This window comes from Dipodomys spectabilis, unplaced genomic scaffold, assembly GCF_019054845.1.
Source record: "Dipodomys spectabilis isolate Male_0828 unplaced genomic scaffold, ASM1905484v1 ptg000351l, whole genome shotgun sequence".
Taxonomy (NCBI): Eukaryota; Metazoa; Chordata; class Mammalia; order Rodentia; family Heteromyidae; genus Dipodomys; species Dipodomys spectabilis.
This window is the reverse complement of record NW_024871028.1, coordinates 689015-700713: the sequence shown is the minus strand read 5'-3', so window position 1 is coordinate 700713 and position 11699 is coordinate 689015. Positions and strand designations below refer to the sequence as shown.

The 11699-nt window shown below is 37.1% G+C and overlaps 1 pseudogene; it reads left to right on the top strand.

Moving 5' to 3' along the window:
• Positions 1 to 1095: 1095 nt before the first annotated feature.
• On the top strand, positions 1096 to 1195 carry LOC122095448 (annotated as a pseudogene).
• Positions 1196 to 11699: the final 10504 nt, after the last annotated feature.

The window sequence follows — 11699 nt, the reverse complement described above, 5'->3', positions numbered from 1 at the left end:
AATTATTTATATTCCAATTCTATTCATTGGAATAAATAATTATCAATTTATTTATCAAATTATCAATTAATTCTAGTAAGTTTCACTGTGTGAAATATAAAATCAGCAAATATAAAATAAAATATATATCTATGTATAATATAATAAAAAAACAGCACATGTTTTACATTGTTCTGTGGTGGTTAGGGTATTAAAGACAACTTTGTTTTAAAGTAATATTGCATTATCTCTACCACAGTATTTCGTAGAGCTAGACCTAAAGTTTTACCATTTGTGGATTTACAGTCTGGAGACAAGAGGAAACACTGTGATTAAAGCATTACTAATTTAAGGCCTAATATCGAGGAGAAACACATGGACTTCTCCTGGAGCTATGGAAATATTTGTTGATAGAAAGACAGTAGTGTAAGTTCCTTCCTGGTTGGAAGGTAGACAGACCATGACATTAGGTAATCATGCATGTGAACAATTTTTCACCTTCTTGGCTTTAGCTACTTTTGAAATGGTAGGTATCATAAACAATTATATTTTGATAAAATACCTTCTGGTCTGAACAGTTCTGTCTGAACTGTTCATCTCTCTATGATCCCTTGTAACTAAGATTAGTTTTCTTCCAGTAAGACAAAGTATGATTTCAGGGTAAGATATTCTGCTTGGTCTGTTCCTACATGGAAGAAGGTTAAAGGGTCAGGTAGACATTTGTGCCAGTAAGACCTCATTTGAGAAATTTTAAGCTGGAGAAGTTTAGAAGTAGCTCTTAAGCAAGGTTTACTTTGGATCCATTAGCACAACAAAGCTAACTCAGCTGGACAAATAAGTACTTGAAAAAGCCATCACTTTTGGACCTAGCTATAAATGCTTCAAAGTATGATCAAATCTAAAATGAAAAAGACTTAAAATAGTCAGTGACAAAAAAATTGCAAATGTGAGCAACCGACGAAACAATATAATTTTTCCACTATATACACAATTTTAGGAAAAATGATCAATAGTATTGTTAGGAACAATAAGGTTTCCTTGTTACAAATAGGCACGCAAAGATATAAGCCTATATGAAGATTGCATCATTAACTACTTAAATTTAGAGGATACTACATGCTTCAGCAGCACGTCTACACAAATTAAAACAATACAGAGATTAACATGGCACTTGCACAAGGATGAAATGAAAATTTGTATAGTATTCCATATTTTTCATTCTTCAGATGCAAGAAATGAAAAGCAGTTGTTAAAAAGTTGATTACATAATTACAAGAGTAACAATACATGTAAGTCCTAGAATTAAAGGTTAGTTTCATATCAGTGTATTAAATCTTCACCTCAGAAATGCCTTTACATAGCATAACCTTTACAAAACTTTTGAAATTAGTTAAATTTTCATTTTATCCCAAAGAAATATACTAGTATAAGGACGTAGAAAAAAAAAAGGAATCTTTAACTTTATATATGGAATGCAATCTTACAGGACACATTTATTAATGAACCTATGTATTACAAAACAATGTAGAATTCAAATTATATCTGGGAGAGAATGAAATAGATTATGGATATTATGCAAACACAGAATATAGAATATTTTAAAATATCCTTTTTCAGACAAGCACAAGAAATATCTTTAGTTTTTGTACTACTCATTTCAACAGATAAATTCAAATTATTTCTGATTTAAAAAAATCACAAACTGCAGAAATCATTATACATGTATACAAAAACAAACTCTTGAATATACTTTAACATCAAAATCAGACAATTCACTTGGAAGAATTCCCCAGAATTTTTACAGGAAGATATTGCTGTTATTTGGATTGTGAAAATATTTTCTATGGACACAAAGAATGGACTGGCACTTTCATGCAATTGTTTCGAACATATTTATAAGATGATTTCTTTGTTGCTTTGTATGTCCCTCCCCCATGGCATAACCCCTGCTTTCACTGTATTTGATGTTGGTATAATTTGTGGCTGGGAAGGGAAAAAAAAACAAACCTTTAAATAGGGATACAGGTGGACCCATTGCAACGAGATGTACAAATAGTTATGTCAAAAAATGAACTTTACAAATTTGGTTGGGGTGGGAGGACAGGGAGAGGGGGGAGATGAGAAAGGATGGGAAGCAGAAACAAAGGAAGAGACAACAATGCTTGATAAGAAATGTTTTCATTTTCTTGCTCATGCAATTGTAACCCCTCTGTATGGCATTTTCACAATGAAAAACAAACAAACAAACAAAAGAATGGACTGGCATTTTGAAGTTTAAGAAACTTAATTGATACCTTAGCTATAGTAAATAATGCTGCAATACATATATTTGTTCTGGTAGCTTTCGTATGGTCATGTTTGATGCCCCTCAGTAGATGAATGGATCAAGGAAATGTGGTATATATACACAATGGAATTCTATGCCTCCACCAGAAAGAATGACATTGCCCCATTTATTAGGAAATGGAAAGACTTTGAAACAATTATATTAAGTGAACTAAGCCAGGCCCAAGGAAACCTAGGTCCCATGGTTTCCCTTATTTGTAATAACTAGTATATGTCTGACAAAAGCAGAAACGGTCAGATAAGTTGATGTTAGGTGAAATGAACCCCAAGATAAAGATTCAAATCTTTTTTTTTCCTTGCGATTGTTTCTATTATATTTTTAAGATGATTTCTTTGTTGTTTTGTATTTCCTTCCCGGTATAACCCCTGTTTTCACTGTATTTGATGTTGGTATGATTTGTGGTGGAGAAGGAAAAAAAACAAACCGTTTAAATAGAGATACAGGTGGATCCATTGCAACAATGAGATGTACAAGACGTCATGTCGAAAAACGAACTTTACACCTTTGGCTTGGGGGTGGTAGTGGGAGGGCAGGAGGAGAGTGTGAGGGGGAGATGGGAAGGGATGGGAATGGAAAACAAAGGAGGAGGCAACAATGCTTCATAAGAAATATACTCATTACCTTGTCCATGTAATTGTAACTCTCCTGTATGGTATTCTCTTAATAAAAAAAAAAACTCCAAAAAAAAAAAAAAGAGAAAAAGAAAAACAAAGAGGGAAAAAAAGAAATTTAACCGAACCATTAAACTTAAGAGAACAATATGTACAGCCTTCCACAACTTCAAAGAGGTAGTGATACATACTTATCCTTTTGGAAATATCAAATGCAGTTTCTTCCAAGTTGTTCTTCAGACCTGGTTCGATAAAATGGTGCAACAGAAGGAGATCCAACATATCTTTCCAATCTCTATTCCCAGCAGCAAGGTGCAAGGTATTCAAAAGGCCTTTAGTTTTGGCATTGGTATCTGCATCATGATGAAGAAAATGGCCACACTAGTATTATTCCATGTATAATCACTGTGCAACGGTGTCCACCCATCTACAGTTATTGCATGAATATCTGCTGCTTGAGCCACCAACTCACAGACGATGTCTAAGTGTCCACTGTAGGCTTCCCGATGAAGGGATATATACTCATCCTCGTCCCTAATATTCACATGAGTGGCCTTTTTGGAAAGTAGTCACTGCACTGTGTGGAGAGCTGCGGGAGCTGGCCAAAGATGGCGCGGCCACATGGCACGGCCAAGCCAAAGATGGCGCTGGCTTCCGCCTTCCGCCTTCCTGATGGTGAGTGCTCTCTGTGAAAAACAACTCCTTATATGGCTATGACTTGGCTCCTAGTTTGCTTCCATGTTTGCGACCCTATTGGTATATGCCACGTGGCACCTCGGGATTGGCCATCCAGGAGGCTTATAACTGGAGTGTGGGTGCGGGGCAGAGAAGAAGCTAATAATCAAGGTTCCTGAATAAACTGCTTTGAGAAGAATCCCGGGTCGTGTCTTCCTTGCTGGTCGAGGTGGATGCGACAAGTGGTGGCCCGTAAAGGGAAACTAACTCCACAAGGGATCCAGAACTCTTAGCAGTCAGGGTGGTGCACCGGTAAGTTCCCAAGTAAGTGGGAATCCGCGATTAAAGCGGGCATAATACGGGGCTCTTCTCTGTAGATAAAGAGAGAGCGGAAACCCGGGGAAAAAATAAAGGCCTAAAGTGAAAGTAAGAATATAAATATAAAAAATAAAAAAGGGAGTAAAAAACGATAAAATTTTTATAACTAAGATGGGCGCCGCGACGTCTCATCCAATTTTTCTGGCCCTGAATGAGCTCCTACGCTCAAAAGGACTAAAGTTTAAGAAGGGTGTTTTACAGAGTTTCCTTGAAGAACGCAACATTGTAGCTCCTTGGTTCATAGTGTCCGGGAGCCTTACAGTAGCCTCGTGGGAAAAATTAGGGAGGGGTTTGGACTTTGCCTATTAACAGGGCACATTAAAGGCAGGAGTCCGCACCATTTGGAAACTGATAAGGGGCTGCCTGGAGGACCAGCGCTGCTGTGAGGTTATAGAAAACGGACAGTCAGCACTGGAGCAGTTACAGGAGGAGAGGTCAGAGAAGGCGATCAGTGAAAAGGGAGACAGTAGACAGGGCAAAAGGGGGCAACTATACCCAGATCTGTCTGAGCTGAAATCGGAAAGAGGAAGTTCCAGCGAGCTAGAGGAGGAAGAAGTGAGAGCACTTATTCAACAGATGAAAAGGAGTCGTATAAAAAAGGGAAAACATAAGCTAAGCCAACCTGTGCTTGATGAGGATGTGGAAAGAACTTTTGGTCAGGCCCCTTTAGATGACGTAAAAGGAACTTCCGGTCAAGTCCCCTTAGGTCCTCCTCCATATCAACATGGAGCCAATGGGCATACGTTTTGCCCGGATACTTGGCGGACTGCCCGAGCAGAACTCGCCTTCCCAGTTTTTCAAGACGGTAATCAACAGAGATTTCATGAGCCTCTAGAATTTAAAGTAATTAAGTCCCTGGCTGAATCTGTTCGGATGTATGGGATTACAGCCTCTTTTACCATAGCTCAAGTGGAGGCTATAAAGAGATACTGCATGACTCCCTCTGATTGGGCAAGCCTAGCACGGGCATGTTTGAGTCCAGGTCAGTACTTGGATTGGAGGGCATTTATGCTGGAATTTTGTAATGAACAGGCAGCCATCAATTAAGCGAACGGACACCAGGCTTGGGATAGAGATATGCTCTTAGGACAAGGCCACTTTGCTAATGTGTGTGGTTTCCCCTTTTGTGTTTTTGGTAATTAACAACATCTCTATATGCTCAGATGATGTGTGTGCTTGCACTAATGAAACCTGCTATTATGCTACCTGCTGGAGTTCTCAGTATCCGTTAGCTATAGTTACATGCATTCCGCGTTGGGTGCCTGTGCCAGTAGATGCTTCTCAAGCTGTAACCTTGTTTAGACATAAGAGAGATTTTGGCATCACTGTGGCCATTGTAACTGCCATAGCTATGGCTGCTGCGGGTGCGACGGCTGCCGCTGTCGCCATGTCACATACTGTGCAGACGGCTCAAACTTTAAATAACTTGTCGGCTACTACAGCCAGAGCTCTGGATTTACAACAAGTGGCCTTTGCACAATTAAAAGGAGGACTGATGCTGTTAAACCAAAGGATTGATCTTGTGCAGGAACAGGTTGATATCATGTGGCAGTTGGCTCAGCTGGGATGTATTCAAAAATATGAAGGGCTTTGTATTACTGCTATTCAGTACTATAACTATACTCAGGCAGCAAATTTGTCTAAACGACTGTCAAGTTATCTTTTAGGCAACTGGACGGGAGAATTCGACCAATTGATGTTGCAGCTACGATCAGCCATTGTCGTGGTAAACTCTACCCGGATGGATGATGCCCTGTTACAAGATGTTTCCTCCTGGATTTTGACAGCTGTGGATCATTTGAAGGAGTGGGCGGGATTAGGCTCCCTTATCGGTATCCTGGCATTGGTGATCTTGCTGTGCCTGTGGTGCATATGCTGGATTAGGAGCTAGCAGCGCAGGAGTATGGCTATGGTAGTCCAGGCCTTCACTGCCATTGAGGCCAGACAGTCCCCCCACGCGTGGCTTGCCACGTTAACGGAATAGCACAGGGTGTAAGGCAAACGCACTGCACTTGGGCAAACGCACTGCACATGGGAATCACTTCCTGGCGTGAGCCCAAGAAGAGCATGTTGGGTTGCAAGTGGGTTGATGCCCAAGATCCCACCTCTGCAAAAAAGGCATCGGACGGGCCTGGTCGTCACTGGGGGAAGCGCGCCCCTCAGGCGAAGACCAGTGCAAGGTCCTCTCATTAATGTTTTAGACAGAGGCCCAACCTCTACTCTTGCCTGTCGCTTAATAAAACAAAAAGGGGGAGCTGTGGAGAGCTGCGGGAGCTGGCCAAAGATGGCACGGCCACATGGCACAGCCAAGCCAAAGATGGCGCTGGCTTCCGCCTTCCGCCTTCCCGATGGCGAGTGCTCTCTGTGAAAAACAACTCCTTATATGGCTATGACTTGGCTCCTAGTTTGCTTCCGTGTTTGCGACCCTATTGGTATATGCCACGTGGCACCTCGGGATTGGCCATCCAGGAGGCTTATAACTGGAGTGCGGGTGCGGGGCGGAGAAGAAGCTAATAATCAAGGTTCCTGAATAAACTGCTTTGAGAAGAATCCCGGGTCGTGTCTTCCTTGCTGGTCGAGGTGGATGCGACAGCACTGTAGTAAGCCAATTATTTTCAGCAGCCCAAAGAAGAAATTTGCTTGGATCCTACTCCATTTTTTTCTTGCAATTTATACCATTCATCATTTTTTCATTTTTTTCTTCATCTTAATCAGAATTGCCTAAGCAGAAACTTTCAGTGACAGTGGAAATGAGGTGTCCATGTATTTCGCCAATAGTTCACGTTGGTTGAACTGGTCAGAAAAATCCGGTGAATTTTCTACATCTGTTTTTTTCAGCATGATTTATTTTCTCGTTTTCCATTTTCATTATTTTAAATTATTCTAACTGGAAAGTAGAGAATTGATGGAGAGCAGATGAAAGATGTTCCTCCGTATTCAAAGGTACCAAATGAAAAGGAGAACCAGTAGTGTCTTCGTGTGCAGCTTCTTTTAGGAATGAGAAAATATGAAATAATGCTTTCTATATAAAATATTTGGGAAATGACAGAGCAGAAAGTGAAATGATGCAACCAAAATATAAAAGCAAAATTAGGATAATTATGGAGCAGTTTTATTATCTATGAGAACCATGAAAGAGAGGAAGAGAGAGACTGCAATGTGCAATGACCTAGCTAGCCACAAAATCCATGCCTCTGATTAATTTATAGAGCAAATAGAATTTTATTTTTTAAAAAAGATGGAAATAGAATTATGTATTTACTTGAAATTAGTAAATACATTTTAGTAGTCTACATAAAGAGACGTAGCTCTGACCAAATTACAGACAAGAATGTAAATCTTTGATAATTCTAGGAGCAGATCTGACTGAAAACGGTTAAATCACACTTTTTCTGTACAATAAAGAAATAGGTCCAGGCTAGGAAAGCAGCTAGAGAAGGCAGGCCGATTATATCTATGACAAAACTTTGTGGAAAATGGCATTGAGGATTACTTACTGGTTATTTACTTGCACTGTAAGCACGATTCTGAACTATTGCTTGCTGATTCTGAACTAGTGTGTTGATCATTATATTCTCCAAGAAGAAAAAGTGAGATTTAATTGATAGCAAAGGATTACTAATACATTTTGACTTCTCATTAAGCACCTTCAGTCATAAAAATCACATGAAGAGAATAGATAGGACTACTTTTTTAGATGAAAACTAGTGGTTTTTTTTAAAAAAAACAAGGAATTTAAGTAGTCATGTAAAGGACTGCTATTTTACTTCTGCATTATACTTTTTTTCTAATATTGGGTAACAATAAATAATTGACCTATTAGAAAACTCTTAAAGCTCATATGTTCAATAGTGTATTCTCTTGTACTATATCATAGTATTTTTCTGTATGGTCTTAAGAAATTTAAATTAATAACTTGAATTTCTGACAGGACAATATCATCACTGTACATCTTGGTTCCATACTCAGTTTTAAATTTCTATGTAAGTATGTGCATTAGATGAATATAGAGGAAAAAGTAGAAGCCACACTGGTGGCTCATGTCATTAATCCTAGGTAATTAGAAAAATGAAATCTGAGGATTGTGGTTTGAAACCAGACCAAGTCAAAAAATTCCCATTAAATTCTGATTTGAAGGTAGCCAGCAAAAGCTAGAAATGGAGCTGTGGCAAAAGCAGTCAAATGCTAGGCTTGAGAACACTAAACAAAACTAAATTCTGAGACAGAGCCAGGCCCTCAAGCCCCTATTACCACCAAAGAAATGAATGCATTACTTATTTATTTAATTAATTAAAAATAAATTAAGTGGTCACATGGGGAAGGCAGGTAAAATGAAACACCCTTTGTGACTGAATTGTGTATCATTTTTTAATAAGGCAAACTATCATTTGTACTAATCACGAATATTTTATTTGAACTTTTTTGTACAATAAACCCTTAATTTAGCATGCATGTATATGTATGTACATGTGCGCATGTGTGTATGTGTATATGTGTGTGTGTGCTTTTGCAATGTTGCTTGCCAATGTGGACAGTGTGAGGCTGAAAAGAGCTAACTGTGTTGCAATATTTTTATTTATCAGTGTTCTGTCATGTCTTTTCAGTGGAATCACCCTTTTGTATATTTTACTTGTCAAATAATAACATCATCATAATTAATGCATTTACTCAAGTTAGATAAAAGGGACTGCTTTCAGCTCTTATTACATGTTAGGTGAGAAGATACAGACATAATTAGGTAGTAAGTTATTGCTGTAAGATGACTGTCAGTACAAAATATGTATTTGACCTCTTAAATTGGATATACTTTTAAAATATTCTCATGGAGTGAGTTTGACCGACCTGACCAAACAGGTATTACTCTCTGGTTATTCCCATGAAACATAAGGTGGATTAATTCTGTATTTCTGTGAAAATATATTTCTTTGTAAGATCATATCTATTCTGACTAAGAGATAAAACCATATTAATTACGTTTGCATATCCCACCATATTGACTGAAAAACTTTATTGTGGATATGCTTCTTAGATATTACTTTCAAAAACAAACAAACAAACAAAAAACATGTGTCATTTCCAGATAGTGGATGTATTTGAAGTTGTTTTGTACATGTAAACGTATTTTCACTAAAGGCTCTTTTATGGGAGTAACTATGGCAACTTTAACAAATACGATTTTTTGAATATCTTTTCCAATATAAATAACATCCCAGAGGAAGACTTGAAATTTCTGAAAAGACTTTGAATATTTTATTATTATTTCAGTTCATTGACTATAGATCTAAAGACATTTCTGAAATAAATATTGTTAAGATCTGAAAGTGTAAGTGGGTATATAGGCTTTCTTATGCATCATTTAATGAAAACCCAGTTTTTATGAAAGTAAATGAAATAGGATTAAAGAATGTAAGTGAATTTGGTAAGCTAATTATTAGTATAACTTTGTTTTATATTAACACAGTCCTTTTAATGTAGATGATGCAGTTAAATTGTTTCCTTTGTTTCTTTGTACTTGTTATTTTTAGAATCTTTGTAGTTATAGGGGTGAATTTGTAGTATAAATGAAGTTCTTTAAAAAAGATTAGGATTAATCTTGTGTTTTGTGTCCTACTCCCAAGAAAATGAGTTATTTTCAAGTGTTAATAGTTTATAATTGAATCATAAGAAATTTTGAGAAAATGCAGTAGTATTGATGTCTTTTTAAACCAATTGTATTCACAAGTTGTAGAGTCTTTAATTCATGCTTAGGTCTTGGAGTCTATGATTTTTAACCTGTCCTTCCTAATATTAATGATAGATCACACTGCATTTTTGGTATATGAAAAGTAAAATATTTAGCTGGGGTCAAAGGTGATTTTTCTTTAAGTCTTATTTTAATAGCATTTTAAAGTAGCACATTTCTCTCAAAATGTTGGGTATAAATACAAATCAAAATACTTCTCATGGTAAACAACTTAGGTGAACTACGATGTGGAAATGATTGGTCCATAAGACCTGCAGTCTGTTTCCATGAGGAATTGGGGAGGTCATTCTTTCCATAACACTGTGTTAAACAGAGATGGGGTACCCAGGCAGCGCAGTGTTGAGTGAAGGGATAGAATATGATTTCTACTATTTTGAGCTAGAAATCAAGAACGTTATAGTTTAGCAGTTCTTTTCATCAGGGAAGTATAAATTGATTATGAACTTGGAGTTTTCATATTACAGTTACCTATTTTCTAACAAAGATAAAGTGAAATATTATTAGAGTGTACACAATAATTCTGGGAAATTTTCCTAGAATTGGTCTACTAAGTGCTGGTATTTTAGTCATAAAATAGAATGAAGTTATTTGATACAGTGGGAGATGAGAATCAGGCTAAAACTTACCATGTGTGCAATGTTGTACTAGTAATTCCAACTCTGAAGACTTCCATATCATCATCTGAGACGTAAAAATGGAATTAGTTCCACTTTATGGGATTATTGTGATGTTGAAATTAGATAGCATAGGTAAATTACTTGGAAAAACAATCAATCAGCATTTGATACATTCTACCTGTTATTTTATCATGTGATGAAATCTAACGTTTTTTTATTGTGATTTTAATATTTTGTATCTTTATGATGTGCAATGTGATGTATTGATATTCATTGCATTGGTCACTTTTCTGTCATCATAAGGAAAATACATGCAAAGAAAATTTCTGAGGAGGAAACTATTATATTGACTCATGGTTGAAGAGAAGGCAGTTTAAGATCAGTTGTCTCCATTGTTTTAATTATATTTTTATTATCTTAAATAGTTGTACAAAGGAAATTCCATTCAACAAATCAGTTTATAAATACAGTGGATCTTTACATAACTTTCCCACACCCTTCCAAACCTCACCCTACTTTCAATTTTATAAATTTCAATTTTATAAGAAATTACATCTTTTATGGACCTGTTGCAACAATAAGAAGTACAAGTTGTCATGTCCAAAACGAGCTTTACAACGTCGGTGTAGTGGGGGGGAAGGGGGGAAAGGAGAAGGATTGGGATTGGGGGGAGGGGGGAGGCTGGGAAGGGAGGTGAAGGGTAAACAAAGGAGGAGGCTGCAATGCTTGGTAAGAAATGTACGCATTATCCTGCCCATGTAATTGTAACCACTCTGTACAGTATGTTCACAAATAAAATTAAATTAAATTTAAAAAAAAAAGAAATTACACCTTTTAAATACTCCTCTGAAAATAGCATGCTTTGTTTAATACTGTTGTGTAAACTTGCATTAAGTTCTAGCTTCCAAATATGCGACAGAACATGGGTTATTTGTGTGTCTGGCTCTGACTTAGTTTATTTAACATATTATGAGATCTATCCATTTCTTTGCAAATAATGTAATGATCTTCATAATGGATGGGTGAAATCCACTTGTGTATATGTGCCACACTTTCTCCAACCATCCCTCCACAAAAGGGTATCGGGCTGTTTCCATAACTTGGCTATGGTGTATAATGTATCAGTGAAAATGGTTGTGAAATTGATTTTATGGTAACCTTTTGGAAGAATTCATCACTATCTTTCTGGGAGCAATCTTCTAGTCAATTTTCCAGAATAAGCACATTCCTCCCTTCATCTCCATCACTTCAAGTCCTCAAAAACACACTACCCCCTGCAGGTGTCAATAAGCTAAAACCACACTGTGCCGATATTGTTTCAATACATTTTTTTTCATAATTGTATACAT